The 13,567-nt window shown below is 48.2% G+C and overlaps 1 protein-coding gene across 4 annotated transcripts in view; it reads left to right on the forward strand.

The window, feature by feature from the left end:
* Positions 1–3,188: 3,188 nt before the first annotated feature.
* Positions 3,189–13,567, forward strand: part of elk3 (ETS transcription factor ELK3) — a 56,809-nt gene continuing 46,430 nt past the window's right edge. For 3 of the 4 annotated variants that reach the window (XM_070897691.1, XM_070897693.1, XM_070897694.1), the window contains exons 1-2: positions 3,189–3,555; positions 6,539–6,654. The gene's annotated coding sequence lies outside the window, so the exon portion shown is untranslated. The remainder of the gene's footprint in view (positions 3,556–6,538; positions 6,655–13,567) is intronic. The other variant, XM_070897692.1, reaches the window with a different exon arrangement.

A 13,567-nucleotide genomic window follows, 5' to 3' on the forward strand; every position in this document is an offset into this window, starting at 1 on the left:
CGGATGGGTCGGTCAGGATATGTGGTGATTACAAGGCCACCATCAATCGGGGTATCACTCCAAGACCAGTACCCGCTACCGAGAGCGGAGGACCTCTTTGCGACGCTATCCGGTGGCAAAGTTTTTTCAAAATTGGACCTGACCTCAGCTTACATGACCCAGGAGCTGGCGAGTGAGTCGAAGAAGCTGACCACCATCACGACACACAAGGGGTTGTTTGAGTATAACAGATGTCCGTACGGGATTCGTTCGGCCGCCGCGATCTTTCAGCAAAATATGGAAAGCCTGCTCAAGTCGATTCCAAGGACGGTGGTTTTTCAAGATGACATCCTCATCACGGGTTGCGATACTGAAGAACACCTCCACAACCTGGAGGAGGTGCTACGCAGACTGGACCGGGTAGGTCTGCGACTGAAGAAGGCAAAGTTCGTCTTCCTAGCTCCAGAGGTAGAATTCCTGGGGAAGAGGGTAGCAGCAGACGGGATCAGCCCTACTGCGTCCAAGACGGAAGTGATCCAGAGAGCACCCAGACCCCGTAACATGATGGAGCTGTGTTCGTTCCTGGGGCTCCTGAACTATTTTGGTAACTTTCTTCCCAAATTGAGCATGCTGTTAGAGCCGCTACATGTGCTCCTATGCAAAGCTGCAATTGGGTCTGGGGGGACAGCCAGGAAAGGGCTTTTGATAGAGCATGCAATTTGTTAAGTTCCAACAATCTGTTAACGCTATATGACCCATGTAAGAAACTTGTGTTAACGTGCGATGCGTCGTCCTATGGGGTCGGGTGTGTGTTGCAGCATGTGAATGCAATGGTCAGTTACAGCCGGTAGCTTATGCTGTCCCAGGCAGAAAGGGGCTACGGGATGATAGAAAAGGAAGCGCTAGCATGTGTATATGTAGTTAAAAAAAATGCACCAGTACCTGTTTGGCAGGAAATTTGAGCTGGAGACAGATCACAAACCCTTAATGTCCCTTTTGGCCGACAACAAGGCCATAAATGCAAATGCATCGGCCCTCATACAGAGGTGGGCACTCACATTAGCTGCCTATGACTACACAATTCGGCACAGACCGGGCACCGAAAACTGCACCGATGCATTCAGCAGGCTCCCACTAGCCGCCACTGAGGGGGCAACTGAGCATGGTGCTGAGATGGTCATGGCTGTTGAAGCTTTCGAAAATGAAGGCTCACCTGTGACAGCCCATCAAATTAAAGTCTGGATAAATAAAGACCCGCTACTGTCTTTAGTCAAGAAATGTGTCCTGAATGGGGACTGGGCAGCCACGTACAAGGCATGCCCTGAGGAATTTAAACCATTTCACAGGCGCAAGGCTGAACTCTCGATTCAGGCTGATTGCCTACTGTGGGGAAACCGAGTAGTCATGCCCCAGATGGGCAGAGAGGCGTTCATCAGAGAACTTCACAATGAGGACCCGGGCATTGTCACGATGAAGGCAATCGCCAGGTCACACGTTTGGTGGCCAGGGATAGACGCAGACCTGGAACTTTGTGTTCGCAGGTGCAACACGTATGCTCAGCTGGGCAACGCACCCAGAGAAGCCCCCCTTAGCCCCTGGTCCTGGCCCACCAAGCCATAGTCACGATTCCATGTGGACTATGCAGGTCCTTTCATGGGAAAAATGTTTTTGGTTGTAGTCGACGCCTACTCCAAATGGATTGAGTGTGCCATTTTAAATTCAAGCACATTCTCTGCCACGGTAGAAAGTCTAGGGCAATGTTCGCCACCCATGGTCTACCGGATGTCTTGGTCAGCGACAATGGCCCGTGCTTCACAAGCACTGAATTCCAGGACTTCATGGCAGGCAATGGAATCAACCATGTCAGAATGGAACCGTTCAAGCCGGCCTCTAACGGCCAGGCGGAACGAGCAGTGAAATAATCAAACAGGGGATGCTCAGAATCCAAGGGGGTTCCCTACAAAGCCGCTTATCACGCCTCCTGTTGGCCAATAGATCCCGACCACACTCACTCACAAGGGTTCCACTCGCAGAGCTGCTAATGAAAAGGACGCTCAAAACCAGGTTATCCGTTATACACCCTACTATGAAAGAAATTGTTGAGAGAGCAGGCGTCAGTCACAATGTGACTACCATGACAGGAATGCGAGGGCGCGATGTATTGATGCCAATGACCCTGTTTTTGTCCTTAATTACGCTGCAAGGCACAAATGGCTCGCAGGCACTGTGATTGCCAAAGAGGGGAATAGGGTTTTGGTAGTTAAACTTACCAATGGACAAATCTGCCGCAAACACGTGGATCAAACTAAAAGGAGGTTCAGCAACCCCATAGAAGAAGCAGAGGAAGAACACGACGTAGAGTTTACTCCACCACAGGTGATCGAACACCGGAACCAAGTGGAGGAGAGCCCAGTCACTGTGGGCAGTCCGGACAGGCCTGAGGCCACTGCAAACAGCAGACACTCAAGCCAGCGCCCAACAACCGGAGCCCCAACTCAGGCGCTCTACAAGGGAGCGTAAACCACCAGAGAGACTTAACTTGTGATCCCAATAAGACTTTGGGGGGGGAGGTGATGTCATGTATTCAATTATCATTATAACCCATGTATAAGCTGTCCTAAGTTGTACACCTTGAGAACATTGACCACAAGGGGCGAACTTGTGGGAGACACTCCTAATCTGGACTTTCAGGTATAAAAGGGGAAGCTCCACCCACCTTCATCATTTGAAGTCTTGGTAATAAAGGTAATTGGTCAAAGTGACCTTCTCTCAAGTATGGGCCTCGTGTGCATTTATACTGTATAGTAATGATGTATCAGTGTGTGAGTGTCTCTGGGCAGTGTGTATGTGTGTGAGCACAGGGTGAGAGTGCAGACAGAGCTGTCGGTGTGTGTGTGTGTGTGTGTGTGTAGGTAGGAAGTGTGTATCTGTGGGCTGTGTCTGGGCAATGTGTGTGTGTAGGAAGTGTGTATCTGTGGGCAGTGTGTGTGTGTCCGTGGGCAGTTTGTGTATCAGTGTGTATATGTGTGTGTATCTCAGTGTGTATATCAGTGTGTGTGTGTATACCAGTGTGTATATCAGTGTGTATATCTGTGTATATCAGTGTGTATATCTGTGTATATCAGTGTGTGTGTGTATCTCAGTGTGTATATCAGTGTGTGTATATATCAGTGTGTATATCTGTGTATCTCAGTGTGTATATCTGTGTATCTCAGTGTGTATATCAGTGTGTGGGGAGCTGGGAGGCCCGCACACTGTGGCACCCCTCCCTGCCCGACCCGGGGTTCAGCGGCGAAGTCTTGACGTCAAGTGGGAGCGGCGAGCGGGACACTGGGCAGGGGGGGGGGGAGAAGGGGAAAGACTTGTTTACACAGACTGCGAGTGCCTGGGGAATAATGCGGAAAGGAAGTGATCCGGAGCTCTTGTCTGCCTGATCCAGCTTCCTGCTCGGGAGGATCCAGTTACAGCAGCAGCACATTGCAGCGCCGTGTCAGCATGGACAGCCCAGGCAGCTCGCCGCGCTGATCGCATCGGAGGGCAGCCGTCCACACTGCCAACAAAAGGCTCATCTGCCGGGTATGTGACTGTCCCCAGCCCGGCTCCGTCCGTCCTAGCTCTGCACCTCCACCCCCGGGCTCTGTCCTGGCTCTCTTTCCTCCCCCCCCCCCCCCCCCGAGCTCTGCCCTCTGTCTCTCCCCCCCCCCCCCCCACCTTAGTAAACCCCCCCCCCCCAGGCTCTTCCCCCCTCTCTCTCTTTCCCCCCCCCTCTCTCTCTCTCTCCCCCCCCCCCCTCTGTCTCTCTTACCCCCCCCCCTCTGTCTGCCCCCCCCTCTGTCTCTGTTTCCCCAACTCTGAGCAGACACAGGCCGGATGTCCTGCACAAAGTTAGAGTGGGAGCTGTGTTCGTGTCTGGGTGGATGTCTCTGTCTCTCTCTCTCTCTCTCAAAGTTTGTTTACTGTGAGGGGGAAGCCACAAGTTCTGGGCCTGGGGAAGCAGAGGCATCGTGGCGAGAAAGTGAGTTGGAGCGAGGGGGAGGAGGTGCTTTGAAAGTTGCACTTTGCATTTTTTGTCTGTAATCTTTAAGGGGGGGAGGGAGCAAAAACAAAGCAGAGAATCCCAGTTGAATGTTGTGAAACGGTGGGGGCTGTTTGAAGTTGCAGCTTTCCAGATGTTGGAGTGACCCCTTCCCCCCCACCCCCCCGGCCTGGGAGCAGGGAGGGATGTGTGGTGGTGGGCAGTGTGGGGTTGGGAGAACAGTGAGTGGGGTTGATGGGTGTGGGGGGGGTGAGTGGGGTTGAGGAGCAGTGTTAGAGGTGTGAGTGGTTGGGAGAACAGTGAGTGGGTTTGGGGAATTGGGGTTGGGGTGTGTGGGGTTGAGGAGCAGTGTTAGAGGTGTGAGTGGTTGGGAGAACAGTGAGTGGGTTTGGGGAATTGGGGTTGGGGTGTGTGGGGTTGAGGAGCAGTGTTAGAGGTGTGACGGGTTGGGAGAACAGTGGTTGGGGAAATGGGGTTGGGGTATGTGGGGTTGAGGAGCAGTGTTAGAGGTGTGAGGGGTTGGGAGAACAGTGAGTGGGTTTGGGGAAGTGGGGTTGGGGTATGTGGGGTTGAGGAGCAGTGTTAGAGGTGTGAGGGGTTGGGAGAACAGTGAGTGGGTTTGGGGAAGTGGGGTTGGGGTATGTGGGGTTGAGGAGCAGTGTTAGAGGTGTGAGGGGTTGGGGGAGCAGCTTTTTTCAGTGTTCCTTGCCTGTCTAGAAACAGCAAAGACTTAATTGCCTTGAGCTTCCGGTTTGGAACTGGCAGCAAGCAACATACTGCGAGTGAGTCACTAGTGGAAACAAAGAGTCTCTTGGTCTCCAAGTTGCAAGGTTAACTCTTTGCTCACCGGCTCCTGTCTGCTATGGAGCCCAGGGGCTGTGGTTGGGGGAGTTTGACTGAAGTTTGTAGTGTGTATGTAACGCGATGCTCAGTGCAGGATGTGAGTGGCGCTCCCTGAATTTTCCATTTGCTGTGGCAGAGCGGGCGGATTTAGTCACGATTTAGCAATGTCTGCACACACAGCACCTAAATCTCATTAAAGTCTTTCCGCTCTGCAACACTGTACAGTTTTGTACTGTCAGCAGAGAGAGAGTGTGTGTGAAAGAAAATACATGATGCTGGGCTTCCCCAAGCTCTCTGTATTACTTGTGAAATGTTGATCGCTCGGTACAAGCAGGACCAGGAGTAGGCCATTCAGCCCCTCCAGCCTGTACCGCCATTCAATCAGATCATGGCTGATCAGCACCTCAACCCCATTAGCCTGCCGTTGCTCTATATCCCTGGGTACCTTTACCCAGTAGCCCAGCAGAGAGTTGTTGCTGTCACTCACACACGGGGTCACCGTCTCTCTGATTGGATCATCACCGGGCCTTGCCGGGAATGGTGCCGTGTGCCCAAAGACCGATGGCCACCAAACGCGTGGAACTCGGAGTTGTGCTTTCACTATTGTCAACAAGTGTTGAATATACAGGAAGATATCCTGAGCAGTACTCATCCGAAAGGGAAGAAAGAACTTGCATTGCTATAGTGCCCTCGGGATGTCCCAAACGCTTTCCAGCCAATGAAGTGCAGCCAGTGATGTTATGTGGGCGGCGGAGTTTTCAGACAGCCAGTAGGGCGAGATGTTGGGTTGTGCTCCACCTCCCCGTGACCAGCCTCCAGAATGGCAGCATCAGTCACTCCAGGCAGGCTCTGCTCTCGGCCTAAAGCACTCCATCACTGCACAACTGGTGAGTGTGTACCTTCCCCGGTGTACGGGGGTCTGGCAGTCTGTGCGCTTACACAGTCAGGAGCCCCCCCCCCCGTGAATCTGCTCCCCTCAAACCCAACCTGTGCACGGGACAGAGATCAGCTGTTTTATTGTCACTGCTCGAGAGATAAATACTGGCCAGGGCACCAGTAAAAGTGTGTTCACATAATTGTTAAAGGCAGTGCTTACTCAGACATGCCACGACAGGGCATCGTCTCAGAATAAGGGGCCGCCCATTTAAAATGGAAATGAGGAGGAATTTCTTCTCTCGGAGTCGTAAATCTATGGAATTCTCTGTCCCAGAGAGCTGTGGAGGCTGGGTCATTGAATATACTTAAGGTGGAGGTGGACAAATTTTTGAATGATAACGGTTATGGGGAGCGGGCAGGGAATTGGATTTGAGGCCATGATCAGATCAACCATGATCTTATTGTATAGCGGAGCAGGCTCGAGGGGCCAGGTGGCCTATTCCTGCTCCTACTTCTTATGTTATGCCATTCACTTTGGATCTTTCTGGGCAAGTGACCATTAGAAATTGATTGGGTATAGTGTGGGGTGGGGGGCTTGAGATCACCAGACAGGACAATGTCCTCACTGCTCTGATCTGAACCTTACATAAACAGCTCCTGAGATCCAGCATTAAAGGAGTTTCTAACTGAATGGGACCAGGAATAGTCTGTGAGATTATTGAGTGAGTTGATGAAGCAGGTTGAAGAATGTGAGCTGTTAAAATTTAGTTTGCACAAAATTATTTCTGCAATTTTCTTCTGCAGCGCAGTGAAGTATAATGAAAGGAAGTCCACAATTAGACAGTTTCACAGTTTATTGAGCGACTGAACAGCCTGCAATCTGCAGGAAGTGGGCCTCAGGAAACTACTGCCTTAATCCTGTGAGTGATAAAAACATGCAAAAAAAATCAAAAATCTGTAAATGTTGTGGGTCGTGCTGATCTTTTCCCTGGTAGAAAATTTACTTCTCAAATCAGTTTATTAGTTTTGCACATACGAACTTAATTAAATCGACAAAGGTAATTGACTGTAATTATACTAATATATTTGAATAATTCAGTCCATATATTGTTCATGTTTTGTAAATTTACAACTGTTGTCTCTCTAGAATATATTATAAATCCTGTGTCTGTGTACATTTCCTGTCAGCGTTTCCCATTATAAATTCCTCTGCCCACATTTATAATGGGAACTGCTTGTCACATTGTAATGACACCCTCCTGCCAGTGGGGTACTGCAGTCCCACTGAAGACTCAAATTGGCCTCGAATTCCCGTGTGCAACACAAGGGGAGGTTGACTAGTAGTATTAAAAATATTGGATGAGGCGCACACTTTCTATCCTCCAACCTTCCGACTTCTTGTTTGGATCTTTGGTCAAATTTTTCTATCTACATTTTCCATTCATTTCTGCTGTCAATTGTCACGATGTGATGCAGGTTCTAGTCACCAGGTGGCTCTGTGGAGCAGGTCTCTTGTACCTTTAAAGAGAAAGCTTACATTCATCAACAGACTGGGCATTGCCAGAGGCACTTTGCAAGTGATGTAAGCACAGATAATCTTGGAAATATAGAGTGGAGGGACCTCTGTGTGAGACTTTAAGCTGCCTTTTCTCATTTCACATGCTGGTGTACCTGCTGTGTATTTCCAGCATATTCTGTTTTTCTTTTTATCTCTACTGTAGGATACACGATGCAACTTTTCACGTTAAGACAATAACCTTGTGATTGTACGCATGTAACAGAATCTGGTAGCTACTAGACAGAAGCTGCAGTTTAGTTACTAAGGGATAAACAACCCACAGACTAATCCAGCTTTTTACTGTAGGCCATCTAAGAAGTGATCAGCAGTTCATGCACTTAACGGAACTTCAATCACCGAATCACTACTTCCCTTCTGCTCCCTTAAACTTTGGCGATCTACCGCACTGCCCTTCATCTAGGTTTCTCATTACAAAAGTTGATTAAGAAAAAACACAGAAACCAAATAAAAATGGCACCAGTTTTGCTGAGCTGAGAGGTGATTTAGCCACAGTGGACTGGAAACAGCTACTTGAAGGTAAATCAGTGTCCGAGCAGTGGGAGGCATTCAAGGAGGAGATCCGGAGGATTCAGAGCAAGTATGTTCCCTTAAAGAAAAAGGGTGGGACTAACAAATCTAGAGCCTCCTGGATGTCAAGGGACATACAAGGTAGGATAAAGGAAAATAAAAGGGAGATTATGACAGATACCGAGGGCTCAATACTGCAGGAACTCAAGAGGAGTACAGAAAGTGCAGGGGTGAAATTAAAAAGAAAATTAGGAAAGCAAAGAGAGAGCATGAAAACATTTTGGCAAGTAAAATCAAGGAAAACCCAAAGATGGTTTGTAAATACATTAAGAGCAAGAGGGTAACTAAAGAAAGAGTAAGACCTATTAGAGACCATGAGGGTAATCTGTGTGTGGAGGCGGAAGACGTGGGTATGGTTCTTAATGACTACTTTGCGTCTGTGCTCACAAAAGATGCAGACATTACAATCAGATGGAGGAGGAGTGTGAAATATTAAATGAAATAATCATAGTGAGGGAAAAATATTAAGGGCGTTAGCATCTTTGTAATCCCCAGGCCCGGATGAAATGTATCCCAGGCTGTTAATAGCACAGGCTCTGACCATCATTTTCCAATCCTCTCTGGCTACAGGTGTGGTGCTGGAGGCCTGGAGGACTGCTATCATTGTACCGTTGTTTAAATAGGGAGAAATGGATAGACCGAGTAATTGCAGGCCAGTCAGCCTAACCTCATTGGGGGGAAAATTATACGAAAAAATTCTAAGGGACAGGATAAATCTTCATTTAGAAAGACACGGATTAATCCAGGACACTCAGCATGGATTTGTTAAGGGAAGGTCATGTCTGACTAACTTGATTGAATTTTTTGAGGAGGCAACCAGGAGGGTCGATGAGGGCAGTGCATATGATGTATATGGATTTTAGCAAAGCTTTTGATAAGGTCCCTCATGGCAGACTGGTCACAAAAGTAAAAGCCCATGGGATCCAGGGCAAAGTGGCAAGTTGGATCCAAAATTGGCTCAGAGGCAGGAAGTAAAGGGTAATGGTCAATGGGTGTTTTTGTGAATGGAGGGCTGTATTCAGTGGGGTTCCGCAGGTTCAGTACGAGGTCCCTTGCTTTTTGTGGTATATATCAATGAGTTCGCAAATGATACAAAAATTGGCCGTGTGGTTGATAATGAAGAAAAAAGCTGTAGACTGCAGGAAGATATCAATGGATTGGTCAGGTGGGCAGAACAGTGGCAAATGGAATTCAATCCGGAGAAGTGTGAGGTAATGTATTTGGGAAGGGCTAACAAGGCAAGGAAATACACATTAAATGGTAGGACACTGAGAAGTGTAAAGGAACCAAGAGACCTTGGAGTGCATGTCCACAGATCCCTGAAGATAACAGGGCAGATAGATAAGGTGGTTAAGAAGGCATACGGGATACTTGCCTTTATTAGCCGAGGCATAGAATATAAGAGCAGGGGGGTTATGCTTGAAATGTATACAACACTAGTTAGGCCACAGCTAGAGTACTGCGTGCAGTTCTGGTCACCACGTTACAGGAAAGATGTGATTGCACTGGAGAGGGTACGGAGGAGTTTTACAAGGATGTTGTCAGGACTGAAAAAATTTAGTGATGAGGAAAGATTGGAAAGGCTGGGGTTGTTTTCTTTGGAACAGAGGAGGCTGATGGGAGACCTTATTGAGGTGTATAAAATTATGAGGGGCCTAGATAGAGTGGATAGGAAGGACCTGTTTCCCTTAGCAGAGGGGTCAACAACCAGAGGGCATAGATTTAAAGTAATTGGGGGGAAGGTTTAGAGGGGATTTGCGGGGAGATTTCTTCACCCAGAGGGTGATGGGGGTCTGGAACTCGCTGCCTGAAAGGGTGGTGGAGGCAGTAACCCTCACCACATTTAAACAGTACTTGGATGTGTGCTTGGAAGTGCCGTAACCTACAGGGCTACGGACCTAGAGCTGGAAAGTGGGATTAGGCTGGATAGCTCTTGGTCGGCCGGCGCGGACACAATGGGCCGAAACGGCCTCCTTCCGAGCTGTAAATTTCTATGGTTCTATGAAATGAGGAAAACTTGTAGCAGAGTATAATTTCTATAGAAGGAGTGCGTGATCAGTTAGACCAAGAGCATTTTATTGGTGACTTACTAGCCATGTCAATATTTGTATGATAACACTGCTGTGAAGCACCATGGGACGTTTTGCATGTTAAAGGTGCTATATAAATGCAAGTTGTTGTTGTTTTGGCTCTGTTAGCCGTGGCTCAGTGGGTAGCACTCTCGCCTCTGAGTCAGAAAGTTGTGGGTTCAAGTCCCACTCCAGAGACTCGAGCACACAAAATCCAGGCTAACACTCCCAGTGCAGTGCTGAGGGAGTGCCGCACTGTCGGAGGGGCCGTCTTTCAGATGAGACGTTAAACCGAGGTCCCGTCTGCCCCCTCAAGTGGATGTAAAAGATTCCATGGCACTATTTTGAAGAAGAGCAGGAGATTTATCCCCAGTGTCCTGGCCAATATTTATCCCTCAATCAACGTAACAAAAAACAGATTATCATTATCACAGTGCTGTTTGTGGGAGCTTGCTGTGCGCAAATTGGCTGCCACGTTTCCCACATTACAACAGTGACTACACTACAAAAGTACTTCATTGGCTGTAAAGCGCTTTGAGACATCTGGTGGTCGTGAAAGGCGCTATATAGATGCAAGTCTTTCTTTTGGTTACACTGTGCTGCTGCTGCTGTATCGATTTGTAGCCAGCAACACCTGATTTATACTCTGCCCTCTTGTGGCCAGGAAGGAGCTCTGCGCACGCTTGCACCCCTGGTAACTGAATGTTGCGAGAGCACCTTGTCCTCTGAAAACATTAAAGGTGACTGGGCTCCAGATTATAGGCTGTCCAGGAGCTCTGGCCGAGACGACCTTATGGTTCCGACGTTCTCCTGACACTTGAAACTTACGTTGACAGCAAGCATGGTTTGTGCCAGCAGACTGAGTTTCCTATGCCCTTTGACATATTGTGGGTGGATAGCTTGCCATCGGACGCACAGTTACCTTCTAATTACAACTTAACATGTGAGGTGCCCCCATTCTGGAGGGCAACAGATACCACAGTCATTCCGATACTGCTAGCCTGAAACTACTGAATTTATTTACAAAGGAGCTCATTACAAAGAAGCAGAAAAAGACAAGAAAGAAGCCAGATACCGATGGTAAAAATACTTGAAAACAATAATCAGTCCACAGGGGAGTAAAATGTCTTCTTTGGACTATATTTCTTATCCTGATAGCCTGCAAGACTTTTGGAGGAAATGGTCTATTATAGCCTTCCTGATCTGATGATGCTACGTGGGTAAGGCAGTGTGCGATAGTTTATAGCGAGTGATGGTGTATCTGCAGCCCGCTTTCTATCTCTCCCATTGACGTCAGTGGGACTAAAACGGGGGAGAGATGTACCATGGGCAGCCGATCCACTAGCACCCGTCTTACTCTAACGCACACAGTCCAGATCTACCTGACATCACTTCTCGGATCCAAGGGTCAACTCCAGAAGCTGAAAAGGCTGAGGGCTGAGCTACCGACCGATATTGAGGGAAGTCAGTGAATAAGCCTGACTGAAAGGCCTTGGAATAAACAGGCACGATAATGTCTCCTGTGCGTGCAATGGGCAGTGGCTCACTCTACCCCCACGCTTTACCTTCACCAGGTGTAAGTCGAAAGACACAAAAGTGCATTTCTATAGCACCTTTCACAATCTCAGGACATCCCAAAGCGTTTTATAGCCAATGAAGTACTTTCGAAGTGTAGTCACTGAGAATGTTTCCACTTGTGGGGAAGAGCATAACTAGAGGCCATCAATGTAAGATAGTCACTGATAAATCCAATAGGGAATTCAGGAGAAACTTCTTTACCCAGAGAGTGGTGAGAATGTGGAACTCACTGCCACAGGGAGTGGTTGAAGCGAATAGAATCGATGCATTTAAGGGGCGGCTGGACAAGCGTATGCTGGAGAAGGGAATAGTGGGTTATGCTGATAAAATTTAGATGAGGAAAGACAGGAGGAGGCTCGAGTGGAGCATAAACGCCGGCATGGACTGGTTGGGCCGAATGGCCTGTTTCTGTGCTGTATATCCCGTGTAATCTACAGACAGCAGGGCTCCAGCAGAGTTGTAGCTCAGGGTTGTCCAGTCTGCAACCCTGCATGTGACCCCAAACCCTGCCAATGTGGGGTTTAGTAAAGGGGTGTGGGGGGACCGATTTATACAGTACTCTGGAGACATTCACAGGGCACTCACCATTTTCCATATGACTGGTCTGACCCTGCTCAAAACCCACGCCAGACAGATCAATTTGTGTTTATAGGTCTTATCCGTGGCTTTATCCTCTGTGTATTTTGCATTAATCAGTACAAGCCACACCTGTTGGTGTCACACACTTGAGATCTGTGCATCCTAATGGCAATAGGGATTAAATCACCCGTGTTGTACTTTAGGAGGAGAGGACAGTTTCAGTCTGTGTGTCCCCCCCGCCCCGCCCCCAGAAATTTATCCTCTTTGCTGCCGGGTGAACTTTCTGCTTTGACAACAGTGCCTCCTCTCTCCCTCTGGAGTCAATTGATTTCAGACTGAGAAACTCCTTTGTACCAAGTGCTAAATTAGACGTAAAACTGGACTATTGAACTTCAAGTCATCGTGGAACGTTAGCTGGAGTACAAATTGTCTTGCTTAATACCAGGGGCTGCCCATTAGAATATGGATATCAAAAGCCACAGTTGTTTAATCGCAGCCTGCTGCCTGCTGTTCAACACCCTCCGAGTACATACATACCTTGACCTGTCTCCTCATTTGAACCTCTCCCGTGAGTTACCATGGTGACTCACTGCCCCTCAGACAATGCCACACTCCCCGCTCTGAGCTACACTGATCGGAAACTGTAATGTATTTGCTTCCTGGGTTTTTTGCTTAAGAATTCATAGCTAAACATTGCTATTAAGAACTAGTTGGTTTATTAGCAAAGGTTTAACAATCACACGACACATTACCGGTTCATCCACCAGGCTCACAACCATCTGCCCCATCGTGGATCTCCCTTTATTGCAAAGGGGATGGAGTATAAAAGCAGGGAAGTCTTGCTACAGTTATATAAGGTATTGATGAGGCCACACCTGGAATACCACGTGCAGTTTTGGTTTCCATATTTACGAAAGGATATATTTGCTTTGGAGGCAGTTCAGAGAAGGTTCACTAGGTTGATTCCAGAGATGAGGGAGTTGACTTCTGAGGAAAGGTTGAGTAGGTTGGGCCTCTACTCATTGGAATTCAGAAGAATGAGAGGTGATCTTATCGAAACGTATAAGATTATGAGGGGGCTTGACAAGGTGGCTGCAGAGAGGATGTTTCCACTGATTGGGGAGACTAGAACTAGAGGGCATGATCTTAGAATAAGAGGCTGCCCATTTAAAACTGAGATGAGGAGAAATTTCTTCTGAGGGTTGTGAATCTGTGGAATTCGCTGCCTCAGAGAGCTGTGGAAGCTGGGACATTGAATAAATTTAAGACAGAGATAGACAGCTTCTTGAACAATAAGGGGTTATGGGAGCGGGCGGGGAAGTGGAGCTGAGTCCATGATCTGATCAGCCATGATCTTATTGAATGGTGGAGCAGGCTCGAGGGGCCGTATGGCCTACTCCTGCTCCCATTTCTTATGTTCTTATGTAACCCAATTGGCTGGGGTTTTATTGAGTCTTGTGA

This window comes from Pristiophorus japonicus, chromosome 13 (assembly GCF_044704955.1).
Source record: "Pristiophorus japonicus isolate sPriJap1 chromosome 13, sPriJap1.hap1, whole genome shotgun sequence".
NCBI lineage: Eukaryota > Metazoa > Chordata > Chondrichthyes > Pristiophoridae > Pristiophorus > Pristiophorus japonicus.